Consider the following 19,620-nt stretch of genomic DNA (forward strand, 5'->3'; position numbering starts at 1 on the left):
TGACGAGAAGAGACACCAGAATCCTCAGGCCTAGTCTTTGTCTTCTGCTCTGTCTGAGCAGCTGGGGAACCAGGGCAAGTTACCGCAACTCTCTTACGTTTCTGATCCTTCGTCTTTAAAACAAGAATAGAAGTACCCTCTTCTGAGAACTGCAGTTGATGGAATTATGCACAGAAAGCACTTAGCACAGTGCCTGGTATGGGGCAAGCATTCAATAAAGACAAGTTATTTCTGGTTATAGAAATTATGATGTTCCATCAGCTAAGATGATCCCTGCAGTGGCAAGGGCAGGATCTTCACAGTGACAGGATCAGTCCCCCACTGGGTCCCACCCTTGCAACTGGAACAATCATGAAAAGTCCAGGAAACTCCTGCCTGAGCAGTCAGCTCAACCTCCTAAGCCCAGGAAGGAGGGTGATCACATCTACAAGGTGGTAGCCAAAAAACCCTTCCACTAGCCAAAACTCCCTCATCTCAGGTGAAGAACTTCACCCACTCCAAGACACACAGACTCTGAGCTAAGCTGTGTTCTGCTTTGGTTACTAATAAAGAGCAGAGCAACCCTGAGTAGGCTGGGATAGGAGCTGGAGAATGAGGCGGGGTGAAGGTCACACGTTCATCCACTTAACACTCTACTTGTGGATTTACTTATCAATTCATCCCCCAACTCCCACCACAGATCAAGAGCATTAGGAGAAGGTGGAAGGGCAGGGACACGAAGGGTGACCCAAAAGGTGTTCCAGGACTCTGCTGGCTCTGGCCTGCCTTCCCTCAGGGATCTCCTTTGGAGCCAGAGGCAAGAGCTGAGGATAAGATCTGGTCTGCAGCCTCTGGTCTGTACAGGTCTTTCCTTGGAGGAAAAGGCCTCAGTCCTATGGAAGCCCCCAGCCCACGGGGCATGGAATGGAGGAGAGGAGGGATGGGGCTTGTTTCCGTGAATGACACAGAGGCACCACACCAAGGCTCAGAGCTCCCTGGGGCTGAAGGGAGGACCCGAGCAAGCATGGGAATCCGTTTGAGAGTGAGAGCACTCTGAGTACAGCTACTCTCTCTTGGTATCCTGGCTTCCGCTTACAGTCTTCCAGCCTCAGTTTCCCTATCTATGGAATGGGAGTGCTGAGGCCAACTTTTCCCGGAGCTGCAATGGCAGGGGTAGTACACAGGCGTTTCCTGTGGTGCTCGGCGCTCTGCACACCACTACACAGGGGAGGCCAACTTCCTCCCCAGTGCAGACAGAAATGATAAATCAGCAGACCCCCGCTTAGGTCAGAGAAACAAGCTCAGGGCCACCAAAGAAGGACCTAGAGCTGTGCTGTCCATAAGAAGAGTGAAGTTGTAGAGAATGAATACTGAATGAAATTAAAATTCAGTTCCTCGGTTGTACTCACTTTTCAAGTGCCGTGGCTGGTGGCTCCCGGGTGGGCGGGCTCAGAGTAAAACTTTTCCAAGAGGGCAGAAGGTTCCACTGTGCCGACTGGAGGGACCTGTTCTAGTGCTTCCTGAATCCTGCTCCCTAATACCTTCCCCCTTTCTCTTCAGAAGACACTTTCCTATAAGAATACTTTTAACCCTTTGGGGGTTAAGCACCCCTTTGAGAAGCTAGGGGAAGTCAACACTTGCTGAAATCCAGGGTGTCTCACGGTGGGGGAGGAGTTTCACCAGTGTCACAGGAAAATATTAGGTGGTTCACCTTGACTCACACAGCCATAAATTACTCCCTTGTCAGTTCTGTCTTTTTCCTTCTGATTGCTTCAAGGAGAAAGTACCCGGTGGGTGCTGTCGGTCTTTAACACCTCCCTAACACTTGCTCTTCTCCCTTTTTTAAGACGAGAGATAAGGCATCAAATTCAGGCTGTAGGCAAGCAGGAGAATCCAGCTAGAATTTAATGACATTGTTTGATTTCACGGCATTTATTTTTATGGTTATTTTCTCTTTATGGCAAGTGATTCTGGGTCTTCATTTATAGGACCGACACACTTTCCTTTTAAAAATAAATTTATTTGAGTTAAAAACGTGTGTAAATAATAATGTTCACCAGTACATGTAGTATGCAGATACGTCAAAAAGCATGACAGGTTTGGGACACAGGATGCCAAGCCTGCTCAGAGGCAAAGCACAGTCACAGAGGGTTCTGCAGGGAACGCTGTGAGGGGAGCACCCAGTCCACAGGGAGGGATTTGGTCTCCTAGTTAACAAGCAGGATTTTCTGTTAGGATTTCCAACACCCCAGACTTGTAAGGGAATTTGGCAGATTGCTACTGAAAACTCTAAACTTCCAGTTTGGGAAGGTAGCAGTTATCAAACCTCAATATGAATAAATACGCTAATAAAAAATGTAAAATTTGCAATGAGCCATTATCAATTAAAGACAGGATGCTTCATCTCTGAATGATGGCTCCAGCACTTGGCTTCTGACCAGAGCCTGGCCACTGAGTCTGCATTGCTGGGAGGGCATCACCAGAGTCTGGGATCCGAGCGTGCCATCTGTGGATCCAGGGTACCTGGCAAGGACATGGCAGTGACGTTCCTGGCATCTCTCACCACTGCCCGACGGGCTGTGGAATTGCTTCCTGTCCCCACACATCTGCCAGTCCCTCTGTGAGGGTGATGCCCGTCCATCTTGCCTGGACCCCCAGCAAACTGGCAGCAACACATGAACTTCCCTCGACTTTGAGCTGATGGGCTGAGAGTGGTAATTATCAAGATGGGTGGCCACAGTCATCTGGGAAACGAAAAGAATTCAGGGACACGAAGGATCCCTGCCCTGGGATGGAAAAGGACACACCTAGGTTGAGCACATCTGAGACAGGAATCTGCTTCATGGTCCCAACACTTGGACTTACCAGCATGGAACTTACAGAAAATGACTGGATGTCTTTACACCTGAGGGGTTTCACCTGTAAATGAGGTAACACCTTCATTCTGGGTCATGACTCTTCCTACAGTGGCCACATAGAGAGCTTTTCCTTCTGGCCTCTGTCCCATGTTCATGCCTGGGAAACGTGGAGAAGAGCCCCTGTCCTTGCCTCAGTGGTGGCCATCGGGCCCAGTGGAAGGGTGCTTTGTGGATGAAATGACAAGATGACACAGAGGTGGCATCCTCAGCACCCTGGAGAACCAGGAAAGATGCCTCTGACCTGTAAGGCCAGGACTTCTTTCCCTACAGTCTGCAGGAGAGAGAGGTGAGGCCAGACCCCAGCCGCGCCTACTCCTTCTGCCAAGTAACGCCACAGAGGGCGGGCACTCTCTCTGAGCAGGCGAGGGTGTTTCCGGAGCCAGGAGAGACTGCAGCAGTAAGGGACAGTCGGCCATCACTGCAAGGAGGCTCCATGCGTGATCCTGAGAAACAATGTGGGCAGGCACAGCGATTCCACCTCCGCCGCGGGACTCCAGTCTGTCTCAGCTGTCTGGCTCCTCACCTCCTTCCACCTGACATTCTCTCTCTGAGTTCCTGATGCCTTTTGAATCATTTCTAATGAGAGGATTTCATAGCCCCTTGTGATACTATATTCTTGTGCAGAACTTGTAATTTGAGTGATTGTGAATTGTTCCAAGTGCCAGATTTGTATTTTGCAAAAGATCAGGATTTTATTCATATCTGAGTGCATAATTTTGCCTCAAGATGTGTTAGATTACATTAATTAACTTTGTAGCCAGAATGTGAGAAATTAACCGTTTGGGTGAACCTTGCTCTGTAATCACCGTCATTCTCAGACCCCTTGTGCGTGGCCCTCTGGGGCTGTCTGGAAGAACAGGCAGAGAAATCGGGAGAAGGAAAAGTTGCAGGGGATGGATCCAGAGGAAGGCTCAGCTCTCTGACCCCTTCAAGGAGTCATATTCCTGGGACTTGGAAGATGCTTACCTCTATGAGAAAGGATGATGGTCCACACGCTTCTGTATGTGCCTTCTAAACTTTATAGACGCAGGCTGGGTAGAGAAAAGGAATGGAACGTGATCATGAGCAGGGAATCCTTCCACCAGCTGCTGCCGGGTCGGACAATTCTGTCCCCGGAACAGGTTAGGGGAAAACAGCGATGCTGCCGAGATGCAGCAGAAATTTATGAGCTACCTCAAACAAATGCTGAAGTGGGATTATTCTGAATATTACCTGCTCACCAATCCAACTGCTCTTTAACTATTCTATTTAATTTTTGTTCCTTTTTCTTTTTCTTTTTTTCCTTTTCTCCTCCTTCTTTGAGCCTGGGCCCCAATCAGCCATTCAACTTTTCTGAGTTACCAATCTCCTATGGACAAGAGTCTCCCCACCCAATCCTGCCCCAGTCTGCCCATAACCTGGGACTGGAAAAGTATATTTTTCTTTCATGGTAAATCTCAGGGGGTTCTAAAAGCCCCACTTTTAGGGGCAGGGTGCTGGGCACTGCCAGGTGGCCTGACACATCAAATCATAGGCGGCGTTCCAGGCCTTAACAGAGAGGGGCCCCTCCTGCCCAAAGCTAGAGAACAGGCGCTGTGGGCTTGGAGTTTCTCACTCGCCACCCAGCTTGGATGGGCAAGGCATTAAAAGGTAAATATGAGAAATACAATTGGAATTATGATAAACAGAAATAAAAAGGGGCTAAAATCAGAAAGGTTTTGTGAAAAGAAAAACGGCTGGCAATAAAGCTGAAAACAGCAGTGCTCCGAGGCAATTTAGACTGCAAAACACAAACCATTAAGTTTGTGCATTATCTTTTAATTTAATCTTGAATGATTTATAATCCATCACGCAAGGCTTCAACCATATCCAATTATTCTCTGCTGCTTGATTGACAAGAAAGGTGATTTATTAAGCTAATAAAAAGTGATGTGAGCTGAGCTCATATAAAAAATAACCAGCCGGACAAAGACTTTAAAGAGACATCGACCATTTTTTTTTTCCCACCGAGAAGGGTTTTGTCACTTTTACCCATTCAGCACTAATCAAGTGGCAACTTAGGGGAGAGTGGCAAGGTGTAATAATTACTGCTATATAAAATTAGACTTCCACCTCGGGTGGGATGGGAAGGGGAAGGAAATAAATAGCAAGGCAAACGGGAAAGGTTTGGAGCCCGAAGAGAGCCCCAAATGCAGGTGGAGCTCAAAGTCTTCCGTGATAAAAGCAGCACTCACACACACAGCTTGGTTTTGGTGGGGGAGGCAGGAGTTCCCGCTACTTAAAATGCCTTTCCCATTTTCTAGGGGAAAATCTGCCTAAATCTCTAAATGTCTGTTAGTGAGAACTCCATTGTGCTTCCTACAGCAGCAGTAGCGCTACAACGCCTGTATGCATGAATTAAAGGGGAAGACGGCACCTCCAAAGTCATCTCCTGTAATTGTTTACCTAATGCTGCTCGGAGACTCTGGGGAAAAGGCAGGTTTGCAAGATGAAGTGGTGTGTGCGAGGCCTCTCCTCATACACAACAGGATGCCACTTTAATGTCCAAGATGCTGGTGTGTTTCAGTGAGCACAGCACTTCAGGACTAATGATGCAATCAAGCCTCTTGCAATCAAACAGCCTGGGCTGGGGAAATAGTGCTATTTGCAGCAGCCGCTGTGTCGTGTACTAAAATTTTCTGGAACAGAGAGGAAATAAGAAAGTAAAAAAGCAAAATTCTAAATTTTCATGGGGGAAAGGAGGAGCTGTTCGGGAAGGAGATGTTAAAAGTGTCTGCTTTCTACCTCGAGTGGAAGAGAGGGAAAGAGAGAGAAGAGGGGGGCTGTCCCCCTCACCCTCACCCCCCCCCCCCCAGCTCACTGTACGCTGTGCTGTGTCACTTAACAGTCTTTTCAGTCATTTCCCCGTTTTATTTCTCAATTATTTGAGTCACATATGCTCCGGCCAAATATTCTCTGCTTGCTTTTATTTTCTACCGCAATCTATATTACCTACAGTATATTAAGCAATCTATAAGGGCCTGGCACTTTCTATCATTCTGGAAGAAGAGGATGCCAATGACTTGCAGAGGAATTACAACAAAGAAAGGACCATGGGAGTTTAAATGTACTTGAGGGGACTTTTTAAATTTTTTTATGGACAAAATTCTCTTTCAAGGGATTTTTTTCACTTATCAACAAAATCCTAGGCTTCTTTTTATCAGCTTCCCCGGGCCCAGCTTTCCCCCCACCTCACTGGGCATGCCCCCAGCCCCAGCCAGAGCCCCAGTGGGCCAGCTGCCTAGAAAGGAGGCACAAAAGCACAGATGTGCAGCAGTCTAATGCCCCAGACATGTCAGGGCAGCTATTCCTGCAGAGCCACACCACAGCCAGGGTGTGACCCACTTCAGCCACATCAGGACAAGGGTGGACGCTCTTCATAGTGAGGAACTCGGAGAGCTAGGGGAAACTGGCTTCACCCTGATATCTAGGCCCTGCCAGAGATTCAGAACCTACCTTCCATGTCTCCTGATTTTTAGCCCAATCTCCTGTCACACTGACCCCAGTGACCAAGTCTGGTAAGGATCAAAGAAAGTCTAAGGAGTTCCCTGTTCAAATTAAAGACAAAAGGAAGGAAAACAGGATGCTTAATTAAGAGGAACCAAGTCAGGTGTGGGGAGAGCGCAGCCCCAGGGCCTCTCCTGAGTCAGCACCAGGAGAGCAGAAGGACAAGACTGACCACTGCAGCTTGCCATGCCCATGGCCTGCCCCGTCGCTCCCCAGAAGGGGGCCTGTTATCCTTGGTTGGTGGTTTTTTTTTTTTTGTTTTTTGTTTTTTTTTTTCTCTTCCGGAAATCGGACCTGAACATCCGGGTGGGAAGAGCACAAAATCAAACTTCATTTAAAAACTTTTCCCTCCTTGTCTCTTTCATGTTCGGGTCCCAGGTGGCCTGGGGCTCTTCCAGCCCCCACCAGCAAGGGGGCCCGGCCATATTGACTCGTTTGTGTGTGAATGTTCAGTTTCAGGACTGTAAAAGCTCCCTTTACCAAAATCAATTCAAAGATTCAAAACAATCTATTGAAGAGTTTTGCAGCTAGCTTTTAAACCACTTATAAAAGACAACACACAGGAAAAATTAACCCCTGTGGCTCTATTAGGAACAGTATAATAAATGTACATTTAAAAGATCTATAAACACATATTTATCTGCAAAATGTTCTTGCATAAAACTGTTATTGAAAAGGCTTTCATTTTATCTTTGTGTTATTGTAATTTTATTGAATTGCTTATTCATTCTTTGATATTGTATTTTAATGGTATTATAAATCTGTTTTATGTCTGATAGGAGCCTCATTGTAAACTGATATAACAGATAATATGGCAATTCACCATAAAAATTCTAAACCAAAAATGCAGATCAGAACGCAAAGAAGCACTTTAATTCATTCTTGGTTTCTTTTCATTTTATTTTTTAATTATTTTTCATGTGCTGGTTGCCATCTGTTGATAAAGGATGGTTGTGTGAAACTCACTGTACAACACAATAGGAACTTTTTGTATAATTCTATTCATAAAAAATGATAACAGTATAAAAGCATTACACTCCTCTAGACTGAGGATCATTAGCAAGTTCATTGTATAAACTGATTTAAATTAGTCACTTTTGGAACAAAATCCTTTTCTGTAAAATATCTTATTTTGGGTAATTTTTAGTATCATGAATAAAAGAACAAAAAAACCCACTTTCTGAAATGTCTCCTATTATTTTTATCCCTTTATTAAAAACAATGAAAAACAATTATGATAAAAGATGGTATCAACATGTAGGGCAATTATGTCATAAACCCAACTATGGCTCAGAAACTTAGCAGGAAGTTCATTCAATAAAAGTATCTTAACTTGCCATCTCTAAATGATAAAATCTCCATTATCAGAAGGAAATGATCTGGTCACCAATATTGTAGCAAACACCTAGTCCCAAGAGGAGGGCTTTATGATCTGCTGGTGCCTGCCTGCAGGTCCCTCGCGTGGCCTGAGGACATTTCTACCAGCCTGGTGCCATGGCTAAATGCGTCTAATTAATCGCAGCTCAACCCTCAGCGGTGATCCCACATGTCAAATACCGGGGATCTGAGAAGTTGATTTTCCTGGGTGAGTACATCTGGATCTGTGCATAGGCACCAAGGCTGTCCCCTGCTAAAAGTCACATTGTTCCTTCACTATAGAAAAAGAGCAGCAAGACTTAGGTAAACTGTGGATCACCACCTAACAACTTAGCAACGCTACAAAAACAAGCAGACTATGAATAGCAGCTGCCAAGGGTGCCTGCCCGGCTTCAGATAAAAGAAGAATGCTATAAACACAAAAGCCTTCTCGCCGAAAATACAGAAAAGTATTTTTTCTTCCTTAAGAATTCTGCACATAAATCAGTTTCCAATAAATATTTTAAAGGTTTCACTGGGAATTAGAAAACTGTATTCATGTATATGAAAACTACTCAGTGAGGCACAAATAATTAAATCACATTAAAGAAGTAAAACTGGGAGAAACCCCAACATGAGTATGTCCAGGTTGTCAGAGGGAAGCCTGGCCTCTTAACCTGTGCTTCTCACCTGAGCCAGAGAAGACCAGCCCTGTAGAAGCCTGATATCTCCAAACAAGGGAGCAGCCAGGCCCCCAGGAAACCCAGGGTTGCCCGCCATATGCTCAAAGCACCCCAGGCAGAGAACAAGTGTCTACTCCAAGAACACAGACAAGGGGAAAGCAGCCACCAGGACAAGGATGTGAGAACCACCATGACCACCAAACGTCTTTTCTCACCCTTGAAGGCGCAACCATCACTGAATCAAGCTCTCTACTCTGCTAAAAATCCCAGCTGAAGGGGTGGGAAAGCAGCTTCATTAACTGGATGACGTGTATGAACTCTTAACATGCAGCCCCCAGAGAGGGCAGTGATCTGGCCGCTTGGTTCCTAATTCTTTCCAAAACAAACAGCGGATAGAAGGGATGGAGAGTTTTTACCGAATCTCCCTAAACCAAGTCATAATTGCTACATGTGCCTCAAAAGTCAGAGCTTAGGGTTGGGATTTTGGCTCAGTGGTAGAGTGCTTGCCTAGCGTGTGTGAGGCACTGGGTTCGATCCTCAGCACCACATAAAAATAAATAAATAAAATAAAGGTATTGTGTCCATTCAGAACTAAAAAATATTTTTTTAAAAAAATCAGAGATTAGAGCTGGAAAGGACCTTCAAGATCAGGGACCACACCCTGAAACATTTTCTCATATCATTTTTGATAATTACAGAAATGCATGGAAGATAGATAGATAGACAGATAGATAGATAGATAGATTCTTAAGTATAGAACAAAACAAGTAAGATTTGATCCATCCCTGAAGTTGCATGTGGTTTGGTTCTTTTAATATTATTTAACCTTAAAAAAAAAAAAAAAGATGAGTCAACCAAAAGATGTCTTACTCTGACACTTGATACCTGGAGTAGGATATTTATTCTGTGCCCTAGGCCCATCTTAGGGAATGTTGTCTGCAGTTGTTCTCATCTTGGAGGCAAGATGATTCCTGACCTGTCTTTCTGAAGGAACCTGCTCGGGATGACCTGCCTAACTGTCCTATCCCTTACCTAGGCCTTTGTTATCATTAAGCTGTGGCTGAGTATTGTCCAAGAGACAGTGCTAACTGTATATAACGGGCTCCGTGATAAACCTAGGTGTTTATGGAAACTTTGGAGGAGGTTTTTAATCTCTGGTTGCAGGAGGTTACTGAGTCCTGAACAATACTGAACTTAGATGAGTGAAGGAGGCAGTTTCCTTCCCTGAGGGTCACACGAGATGGTTGGCAGGTGTTAGGACGGGCTATGCAGCCAGAGCGCTGCATGATGCAAACCCTACAGAGATAGGTTTCTGCCTCAAATTTTTATTACATCTTTGCAAGGTCAAAGTATTGTCTTGCACTTTCCAATACATAAAGACTGTAAAATGGGGTTGGAATTGAAGGATAAAGGGAAAAACAAGCAAATTACAATCCTTAATAATTTCCTTTCATTGTCCCACACCCCACACCAACTCCTTAAATTTGAAAATAGTACTCTGAACCCAATTAATCATTCCAGTATTGAGGCAGGTGATACTGGTGCTGAGACAGAAAGGACCCTCACTTGTGGCTGACATGTACACAGGCAGGGTTGGATTCTGCTCAATGGTTCTCATCCAGAGATCTACCTGATCATCAAAGAGCTCAGCACCAGAATGCCCTAAGACACCTTTATAATTTCTTTTAATCCATCTAGTAACCACATCTGTAAACTACAAGACTAATCTACAAACTTCAAGTCTGCTTGGAACTTCATGGCAACCCACCAATGCTGAGGTGTGTGCATAAAACCGACTCAGGTCCAGTTAATTCAAGTTTCCAGACCACAGCACGGTTAAAGGCATCACACAGGGTTATTCATCGTCTCATCTCCCTGCAAAGTAGGCCCGATGCGGGCAGGGCTGCTTTCCCTCTACATCATGTGTGCAGGAGAGAGAAAATGCGAGCTGCAGTCAGGAGAAAAAGAAGTACTTAACTTTTGAATGAGTGAATGAATAAATGAAACTATCGATCTTCTGCTTGGCCCCAATGATCCAGGACACACCATCAACATCAGGTCCAGGTGTTAGTGATATTCACCTATTATTGAATGTTTGGAAAATAAAGGCATATAGAAGACAGGATAAAAAAGAAAAAAAAAAAAAGGACTTAGATTTTGAGGTTTATTCTTTTTTTCTGTTATAACTAGTGCATGTGTATATGGTTTGTATTATAGTTGGAAACCTGTTTCACCAAGCAATACTGAATTGAGAGCATTTATCTCATGTGGAAATTGTTTTAAATAAGCCTTCTGTCATTGAATGCCGAGATAACCCCAAAGGGGTGAATGTCCACAGGATCAGGCATCAAAGGTCCTCCTCATCCAGCTGGGAACTGCCTGTTCCCACATTGCTGCCATCTACCCCTCAGTACTATGGGGTAAGGAATAAACCCGAGTTTCTGCTGCAGGATTTGGCGTTTTTGCTATTCAATGATCTGAAGGGCTTTGAAAAACTAAAAATCTAATGTTATTATTTAATAATGAGCTCCTGTAAATAGGTTTAATTATAAAAAATTAAATTTATATCAGATGTTAAGGTACATGAGCTTTGCCATTTAAGAAAAAAGACTAATTTCACCAAAGCACACCTTTCTCTTTTTCTTCTTAATTTTCATTATGCTTTTCCTTGTTCACCCTATAAGGATTCTATGTCAAAGAACTCTACAAAGTGGAAGCATTAGATTTAGCTCTGCTCTCAGCAATGCAGTCGGTTTATGAACACCCAGATGACTTCACATTAGGAGACCCATGATAAGCCCAGAGAAATGTCCATATCAAGACCACAGGAAGAGCTTGGCTTCTGCCCATCAGACACATCGGGAAATATCCTACCCAAGGATAGGAAACTCTGTCCACAATAACCTTTCCAATGTCCCACGCCTTGAGGTGTTTCTCCCACATGGGGAAGGCAGCAACTGCTGCCATGCCCCTGAACCTGCCTCTCCTGCGCACCTGGGGAGCTGGGGATGCTGCAGCATCTTCCTTGGATGACCCCCCATGCACAGTGCTGGCATCATGCTGCACAAGGGCTGCTCTCCCTGAGAGGATCAACAGGCCTAGGGATAGCTTCGCAACCAATCGCAGGAGGAAGAAAACATCTCAGAAGCCTACAGTCCGATACAGCCTCTCTGTTCCTGCACCACCATTCAGCAGCCAGGCTCGTCTATGGCCACTCCACAGGCCTCTTGTATGCAGCATGCAGAAACTGAATCACTGGGGAAGCAATCAACAGGGCTTCGAAAGCATTATCGTCATTATTATTGTTACTATTTAATTTCATAGACTGGAGAGTTTTATATAACTAAAAATTAACTTTTTATTTTTATTTTTATTTATTTACTTATTTTTCTTTTATTTATTTTGCGGTGCTAGGAATCCAACCCAGGGTCTGGCCCATGTCAAGCAAGCATTATACCACTGAGTTATATCCTCAGTCCCACTTTTTTAAATTGTTTATAATTTCATTCTTCAGAACAAAAATCAAGATTTGAAACAAAATAAAAACACTGAAAGTTGACCTCAACCCTCCCGCCCCTTAGAAACAATTGCATGAAGACTGAGAAAACTAATAAATAGAATTTATTTAAATATCCTGATTTCCCTGATACCCACGTAAAATTATGCAGGTTTCAAATTCAAACACAACTTTTGGAAACTCAGCTATTCCTGAGTGTCACTTTGCAAGTTCTCTCTGACCAACTTCTAACCCAAAGCAGAAAGCAGGGGCAGAAAGGCCGAATGGAAAGGACTATAGGGAGGGGTTCCAGGTCTGGAGGTCCACAGCCTCGGGCCTATTGCGTGCTGATCTATGGTGTATGGAACGTTCCTAAAATCTGCCCAGACAGCATCCTGCATCAAGTCCCCAACACAGTAGGCCCTCTGCCTCCACTGCCATTCCTTCCAAACAAGGAACAACTGAACTTAGAAAAGGGAGCTGTCCTTGCGTTATTTAGGCCAAGTCCAGAGGGGAAAACACTTTAAAATTAGAGAATCTCTGGGCACAGTGATTCCAAGGAAGCACAATGATTTTTTATTTTTTCAATTCCATGAGTGGAAAGTGAAGAAACCATTTTCATATGAGCATATTTTTCTCCAAGGAACAGTTAGAAAAATGCTGATGTGGTGTCTCAATACATTTTACTACAATGCCATCAATTACCTAAAAACACAATTAAGTCACTGTTTCAAAATCCTTAAATATTACTCAGCCAAAACCCAAAAGGACATTTGCAGTATTCCACGGTCATTATCTAAGAAGCTACATGCTGTAGGCAGCCACTTCTGCCTTACTCCGCAGGAGCTAAACAAAGGTAATATATACAGTCACAAGTGCTTCCCTGTCTTGGCCGCTGGGCTCTGTAAGCATCATCAGGTAATGAGGACACCAATGGAGCAGCCTTTCCCGTCCAGTCACAGAGCCAGGTACACATCACTTACTGCCTCTGCCAGTTGGGATCAGCCAGGAAATGACCATGAGAACTTGGGTTGGTCTCTTCCCCTTTCTGGACCAGTTTTCTCATCAGTCTACTGACAAAATTACTGTACTACAATTTAAAGGGTTGGGATCCTATAAACTTAATACCCATTTGCTGTCACCCAGAGACAAAAAAAAAAAAAAACCAGTAATGGAGAGTCTTATACATGGAGACATGCTGGACACCTGCTGAGCAAGAGGATTGCTGCCTGTAAGAGCTAACCTCAGAGACATGCCCACGCCCACACTTCACAGGGAAGGAGAATGAGTGCCATCTTTTTGGACAGTAATTTGGATGTCTCCTTTTGCCAACAAACCTTTTCAGCTAACAAATCCACCTCTAGGGCTCTATTCCTCAAGGATGTATACAGAAGGATGCTACTGAGTCCTAATATGTGGAAAGATATTCACTGTGGCATTGTTTGTAGAGAAAGTTTAGAAGCAACCCAAATGTCCTCATCTCATGCACTGGAGTAACATGCTACCCTTAAACAGCACAAGGCTGCCCTATATAATATGATATAATACCTGTAACATAAGATGATTGCTAAGATACATATTTTTCTACCATTTTCTTATGCAAGATAAAATACGCACAACAAAGTTTCAAGAATTTTACCTGTACACCTATCACCAAGATTCAAATTTTAATTTTCTTTGACACATGTATATCTATCCATCTATTCATGCATCTTAACTTGTAGATGTCTGTCAAAGTAAATTGTAGATATCTGAGATCTATTTCTAACTGAAAACAGAAAGTTACAATATAAAGTGCATGTGTGTATTTATGATTTCAAATGTGAGGAAGGATATACCACAAACTGGTAACTGGAAACTGCTTGCCCCTGGGCAACCATGCTTACTTGGATGCCCTTTGCCTCTCCTACGTTTTCTATTATGTGCATTATTGCTTTTTTAATAAAAAAATTAAAATGCATTTAGTTTCACCACGAGAAGCTACTGTCAAACCTTCCAAGGCTATACCTATAGCTTATGTCAAGCAGCCCTGCCTGCACAAAGACGGGTGTATGAGCTCACGTGTGTGCGTGTGCGTATGTGCACACCCATGCCCGGAGACACTCAGATGATCTGAGCTTCCACAGTGATGGCGGTGCTGACCTCCCATTATGTATCACTGTAAGTCACTTTCTCGTGAGACTGTAATCTTGGGAGTGTGCAGCAAGTACCTCACGCAGACTCATTATTTAATTTCCAAGTAAGCAGCCGTAAAAGGCAGCATGTTTGTTGCTGTTCGGGAGAACTAAGCACATGGAACACATTAAGGAAAGGCAGCTCCACTGTGTAAGGCTAGCTGTGCACTAGCAGTGCCCATGTCTCAGTCTCTCTTACTGTAAACATTTGTGCAATTTCAAATAAATATCCTCCCAGAATTTCATGCAGCCTTTAGTTCCGATGGAAAGCCTAGGTAATATGGCCCAGTTTGCACAGGCCAGGGAAATATAAAACCACAGGGGCGAAGTCCAACAAGTATGCTAGGAACACCACAGAAGGCATCCTGGAGGGAATGGGGACTTTCTTTATGCACTCAATCAGACTGCTGCAGGCCATCACTTTCTCTTTCTTTTTCAAGAATGGTGCGAGAGTAAAAGGCCATTAGGAAAAAACATAATTAGGCATCACTCTGAACAGTACTATAGGCCACACATTCAAAGAAACAAAACACTATTCCACGGTAACTCTCGACATGTTTATGCAATTCACTTCTTTCCTAAGACCTGTAACTTTAGGTTCTAGACTTGGAGCCTATGGGCTGCTCTTTGTGCAGGACTGCGAACAGCACTAGATTTCCATGTACGTTTTCAACCCTGGGACTCATATTCCACATTTCAGAGATAGTAAAATAAAAAACTGAGATAGCTGAAAATGTGACAAGATCTGTCAACATGTCAGAATAAATACCTGAAATCCTTACTTTTCTATGAAAAGGATCTGGTAGCTAATTAGAGGAAGAGGAATGTAATTTGTTAGCGTTCTACTTTATTCTGTTTGGAAACATGCATATCAAACTCGTATTTTAAAAATCCCTTTGGTGAGGATAAGATTGTAAAAACGTTTGACTTCAGTGAGGTTATGCGTATCTGTATACAACACATACATATACATATAAGACATCCATACGTGCACATGCACACATGCACGTTTATAAACACACTATGCATGTAGTTGATCCAGGCAGTTTACTTAAAAACAACAGTATGATAGTACACAGGGAATATTTACTTTATTGCTACCTAAAAATAATACCCTTGCAAATTACCTAAACTTCAAACTTCAATACACAAAATGAAACCAACTGTAATGGGGAAAAATTTTTTAAATGAGAAAATGCACTACTATATTCTCTTATTTGTTTAATGGTCTCCTTTTCCAGAGTTTATTTGGACGTTGTCTCTAGTTGCATCTGCAAACCAATACATCTGCTGTCAGATCACTAAGGCATTTGACAACATCATTTTAGAACCTTTAGTTACTGAGATATCAATAATTAAATGCATTCAGTTCACACTTTGTTCTTGTGGATACCAGCTATTTATCTCTGTCCTCTGAAGAAGCTAATGGTATAATGGGCAAAACATCAAGAATAATTAAGAAAAACGTTGCTATAAACTCTGTCAGAAGAAATATAACTTTTGCCCAGGACCCCAGCTAGAATCCATTTACACAGGATCCAACCCAATGTCAAAACACCATTTTGAAAGGGTAACCTGCTCCATCTATACACCTCAGGGAAAGACTGGCACCTCCAAGTTGTTATCTTTCCATACACTGGAAAGGCTCAGATGTGTGTGAATAACTGCAGGTGTGAAACACATACCACAAGGGCACCTCTGCCAGACCAGGGGCGAGCCCCTGGAAGGCCAACCCTGGCTGACAAAAGACAGCAGAACTAACCTGCTCAAAGGGCTGGCCCTGCCCATCCAGCACAACTTGCAGGATATTCACCTGCAGAGGCTTATTTGCATAATTAGCTAGTACTGAAACAGAAGGCCTGAGAATGTCTTACTCCTGGAATGGCCAGTTAAATCATTAGTAACAGGCCCATTTTTCTTTAGCAGAAAAGTGTCTCTCTCCTTTCATATCCAGTAACAAATGAAAAGGAAAAAAGTGTGCGTTTTTTCTTCTTTGGGTAACAGTCAGAACTACCTAGCATAGAAGCCTTCAAATAGGTGATAATATTGTACAGCATATTGTAACAATTAATTACAATACCATATACATAACTGCAGATATCACAATATAAGAATAAAGAATTATCTGGAACCACGGTAATAGGAGATAGCGCTGAAGAGCAGCCTTTCAGATAAGCCTTGTCACCTATCTGCATATCCTTTCAAAGATCTTTATTTTATTTGTCACCTAAATGGGAGTAGTTTCCAATCATTGCCCACCAATGGCTTTGCATGAGACCTGATGGTCATCTTCCTATAGGGGTTGTTAGTATCTATATTTAAACTCCAAAAAGGCACATTTACAGAAAATTAAATGCTCCGGTTTGATCTTAAAATTTCACAGGACTCCTAGTCTTGTGGGCAGTGAAAATGTATATCTTGTTATTAATGACAAAGACATGGAAAATGTGAAATTGACATAAGCCACCCAAAACTTAGGGGGAAGAAGTGTTGCAGGCACAGCTTTGTCAACTCTAATTGTGTAATTACTTCTTGGCTTGGTCACCTAAGCTCGGAGCAAGAAAGAAGAGACAATGGTAATTTCTACTGCTGCAATGAAGGTGTCAAGCTGTCTCGTGTGTTCTGCAGAAGGAGAGCTAAAGTTTACGTTTATATCATGTTACCGCAATTACAATCTTCAGGGCACAGCAAGAAATTAGTGGTAGAAGGTCAGCCCTGGCAATAGGCATGCTAGTTTGCTTGCACACAGGTTTACTTCATTCAGCCAGAATCGAGGTATCGTGGGTTTTGGTCAGTGTCTCCGGCCTCATTTCACACCAAAGAAACCAGTGCACTGCTACTGGCCACCCACATACCAATAGCAGTCAAAGAATATTTTTAAATGGTGTAAATAAAGTGGCTAGTAATAATAACTAACCACTAGATGGCTTTAGATTTTTCAATTCTGAAGATCTGAAGGTGGATTATTTAACTGCCTTTGGGTTGTTTACCTGAGTTAAAGCCCACTGTGGAAGCCCACTGCGTCTCTACACTCCACAGATCCCCTTAGAGTTGGAGAATTCATGGCAAGGGCACATAATTCTAGCTTCAGGTCCATCAGCCTTGGGTCAACAAGAACAAGGATCACATGCCAAAGATGCATTTTTTTTTTCACACCAAGTACAAACCACTCCTCATTCTAATGGAAAAAAGGGAGCAGGGACACAACTAGGAAGAGGGAAAAAAAATGAAATTCCATTATAACCGGCTTCCTCAAGCTTCAGCCTAGGATATGAGTAATCACAAAAACTGTAACATCAGCTTTTTTTGTTTTCCTTACACTGGGTTCCTCCTTTATTTCCTTTCAAAGAGGGTCAAGATCCTTTTTTTTTTTAAATTCATAAAAGCTGCTTTGTGATTACTGAAAGGTTGGTTTCTCTCTGTAACAGCTTTGCAACAGCTTTAAATTTGGGGACAAAAAAAAAAAAAATACTCTTACCAAAAAACACTCTCTGAGCAGCTTCTCTGAGTGGACCTCAAGCCCCATGCCAGCCTCCACTTCACATCTTCTGGAATACTCTGGTCAGCTCTGAGCAAGCTAGCTGGCTGGCTGGCCTGGACCCGGAGCTGCCAACAGGGGCCTCAGGAGGAGACTCCTTGCCGCTCCACTCGGATGTTGAGCAAACACAAGACTGACCACTGTGGATGCCCAAGCCCCCAGCGCCGGCTGGTGAGTACCAGGAGCAGGCGAGTGGTCACAGCACCCAGCCTCCCCAAGGGTGTCCCCTTCCCACCAGCGTCATCCCTGTGCAGTTTTTGGGATCCTTCCTCTCCTCTCCAGCACCTCCCAGCTTAACAGCAAGAGGGGATGGGGAGGGGAAAGAAAATGTAGGTTATTGCCATGCTGTGCGGTCCACCTATCCCTTTGGACAGAAAACTGCAGTGCACTTTTTAATAAGGAGGCAACTTCCATTTAAAACTGGGGGAAAAATACCTTAACTCCCAGGAATCAGGGAGCAGCCCAGATTGGGGAAGCTGATCCCGAACACAGATGGGGGTGCTCTGGAAAAGGCTTTCCCACCAGCCCCTGTGGGCAGGAATGAAGCACCACGCACAGAGGGTGGCTATGGGACCCTCAGCATCAGCATGCCTGCCTGACCATCCCGTGGCACGAGCGACACGCAGACACCGGGCACATCCCCAGCCACCATGGCAGCAGGAGGATAACGGGAAATGCAGGACCTGCCAGAGATGGGTTTCCTGAAACTCCCGACACGGGAGCTGTCCTGCCCAAGAGCAGAACTGAGAACCTCCCAAAGGGCTACCTGCTCCCTTCCTCCCTTGTTCCCTCCTCGGAGTCAAGGAGAGTAACAGCACAGCATGCCCATCCTAAGTGAGGCTGCCTGGACCTTGCAAGGTTCCTGCAGGGCATGTGGTTGAAGCCATCATCAGCCTTCCCGGCTCACCTGCACTGGAACTTTAGAAAAACGTGTCTGTAAAATCATTCCCATAGTAAGTCACATTTATTACTTATTTTTGGTGCACTGATGAATTAAAAGGGGGCATTAATTTTCTTTTTTTAGCCTGAAACAGCCTAAAATTTTTGTTACTTTTTTCCCCCAGCATTTCACGTCTGCATGAACTGCTATTATTTCTTTAAATTAATCTGCATTTATACAAGTTCTAGAACAAGCATGGTAATAATGGTACCCAGTGGATGTGGCTAAAATGTGCCACGTAACTTTGCAGCTGCAGCTCTGCTCTGCTCTCCGTGCTGTGTCATAACGGAGGGAAGTAAAATCCTCTCGTGAAGACGCATTTTCTGGAAATGTCATGGATACACCAAGAGGAGAAAACTACAAATAGTCGCAGGGAAGCTGGCGGCTGCATTAGCTGTCTCACTGTGGCCAAGTGATCTGTGCATGAATGTCTACCAATTGCCACCTACCGTGGCGTTGGAGCTGTCTGGTCAAGCCGTGACAGTCTATTGATTTTAATAGAACGTCCATTTTATGTTTCCACACCAGAGCATGCTGTACCTTCACGAGGAGGGGTGGCTGTTTTTAAGGGCAGAGTGGCTGGATTCCTACTCAGCCTGCTTCCCAAACTACAGAAGCTGCCACCTCTTCAGGGCGATTTTTACTGGGCAGTGGCAACCGGAAGGAAAAAGATGAAGTAAAGGAAGAGCCCTCCAAGAAACAAAGGGTATTCCCTTCTCACCCTCTCATTTTCCACACTGTGGTCTCCAAAAAGGAATGTTTCCAATCATGACAATGTACAGAGTTGCTGCTTGAGGAGAAAATTATCCTCCCCTGCTAAGACCCTTGGTCACATTATAGTCAAAACATTAGCTGATCCTCCTTGTCCCTTCCATTGTCAATGAGGAGGTATGCTCTGTGCCCCTGACAATACAATCATCACCAACTTTATTATTACATCTGGAATTTCATGATATGCTTAGTAATTGATTACAGAGACACAGCCCAGAATGCTGCTCCCCCACACTCAGC

At 43.9% G+C, this 19,620-nt stretch overlaps 1 protein-coding gene across 4 annotated transcripts in view; it reads right to left on the reverse strand.

Moving 5' to 3' along the window:
* The window catches only part of TSHZ3 (teashirt zinc finger homeobox 3), a 69,053-nt gene that overhangs the window by 33,368 nt on the left and 16,065 nt on the right, over positions 1-19,620 (reverse strand). The window contains exons 2-3 of one of the 4 annotated variants that reach the window (XM_079117102.1): positions 5,322-5,554; positions 3,864-3,928 (exon numbers count right to left, since the gene is read on the reverse strand). The exons of 1 other annotated variant lie outside the window; for it this stretch is intronic. The gene's annotated coding sequence lies outside the window, so the exon portion shown is untranslated. Of the gene's footprint in view, positions 1-1,388; positions 5,555-19,620 lie in introns of all 4 variants that reach the window. 2 more of the 4 variants (XM_079117101.1, XM_079117103.1) reach the window with 2 other exon arrangements.

Source organism: Sciurus vulgaris (assembly GCF_902686455.1).
Source record: "Sciurus vulgaris genome assembly, chromosome: 17".
NCBI lineage: Eukaryota > Metazoa > Chordata > Mammalia > Rodentia > Sciuridae > Sciurus > Sciurus vulgaris.